Here is a 1,298-nt window from a genome sequence, read left to right on the forward strand (position 1 = left end):
CAAAAAAAAAAAAAAAAAAAAAAAAATTGAAGCCTGAGCTTCTCCAACTTTAAGGATATCACGAGGCTTTTAAAGAGATATTTTAATTATCTTTTTTTTTTTTTTTAATGTAGGGATGATCTATAATGAGCCTTGGTGTTTTTCTTCAATTTGCACAGTCCAGCAGAAATCACTGAAATGTGTGAATTGGGAAATGGAAAAATGTCTGTATTCTCCCTCAGGCTTCTCGGCCTGCGATGAGAGAGGCTGCCATGAAGGTCTCTGACATGCTCTGGAGACATTTTCCCTATTGTCATTACATATGCAAATTTCTACAGTAAGCTAGAATTTCTCCCAGAAAATGGGGTTTTCTTTTCTGTCTTTTTTTTTGTTTTTTTTGACTAAGTCAGCACATCTTTATTAAACACCTGCAGTTACTGGGAGGAGGCGATGATGCTGGACACACTGTCAAGTTTGATCTTCTCTACAATATTCTAAGGTTTAAGGCTCTCTTCCTGGTTACAGACGAAGATCTGCCCTGACTCATTAGCACTCCAGCCATATTTGCTCATCTACACCTTTAGCTGGCTGTCTGACAGATCACCAAGCATTTAACCAAGCAGCCGACAATCGATGTGCTGGTAAGCGATACCTATGACAGGGCAGACAAATTTTCAGAGTCTTCAAAGCCGGTTACACCTTCCAACAGGACCATGTTTTCCTTGCCAGAAGGCCTGAAAGTGGCAGGTCTCCAGCAAGTCCCCGAGGTACAAAATCTGTTGGATTGCCTGCTCTTCTTGTGCTGGTGGATCATGCACAGGGTGAAGCTGGTGTGTGGCAGGTGGTGAGGGCCTTCAGCAGGATCTGGGCAGTGACTGTAGTCTGAGAAAATGCTGGGCTGAACTGGTACAGCTTCAGGACAGCCAAGTTGGTTTCTAGACCATAGGCATTCTCCTTGGCCTGCGTCTTCACAAAGTGCTCCAGGGTGGCCAGGTTCTCAGGATTGTACCTGTCGATGCCCTTAACCAACTTGCGCCCCTGTTCGCTCTCATTTGCTCAAACATTGCCATGACTACTGTCACCTTCCACAACCAGGGCTGGAGGCTAACATCGGAGCTGGAGTGCATCCTCCAGGACCAGGAGGGATAGGGTTTTCTTTTCTATCACATAGTTAGGCTGCATACTTTTCAAATTTTTATGCTGTGTTTCCTCTTAAATGATATGCAGCTTAGAAATTTTTTCCCCAACGTACCCTAAATCATCTCTCTCAAGTTTAAAGTTCCACAGATCTCCAGAGCAGGAGCAAAATGCTTCCAGTC

The 1,298-nt window shown here is 44.0% G+C and overlaps 1 pseudogene; it reads right to left on the reverse strand.

Moving 5' to 3' along the window:
- Positions 1–360: 360 nt before the first annotated feature.
- On the reverse strand, positions 361–1,049 carry LOC117085820 (annotated as a pseudogene).
- Positions 1,050–1,298: the final 249 nt, after the last annotated feature.

Source organism: Trachypithecus francoisi, unplaced genomic scaffold (assembly GCF_009764315.1).
Source record: "Trachypithecus francoisi isolate TF-2019V2 unplaced genomic scaffold, Tfra_2.0 Lachesis_group1, whole genome shotgun sequence".
Lineage (NCBI taxonomy): Eukaryota > Metazoa > Chordata > Mammalia > Primates > Cercopithecidae > Trachypithecus > Trachypithecus francoisi.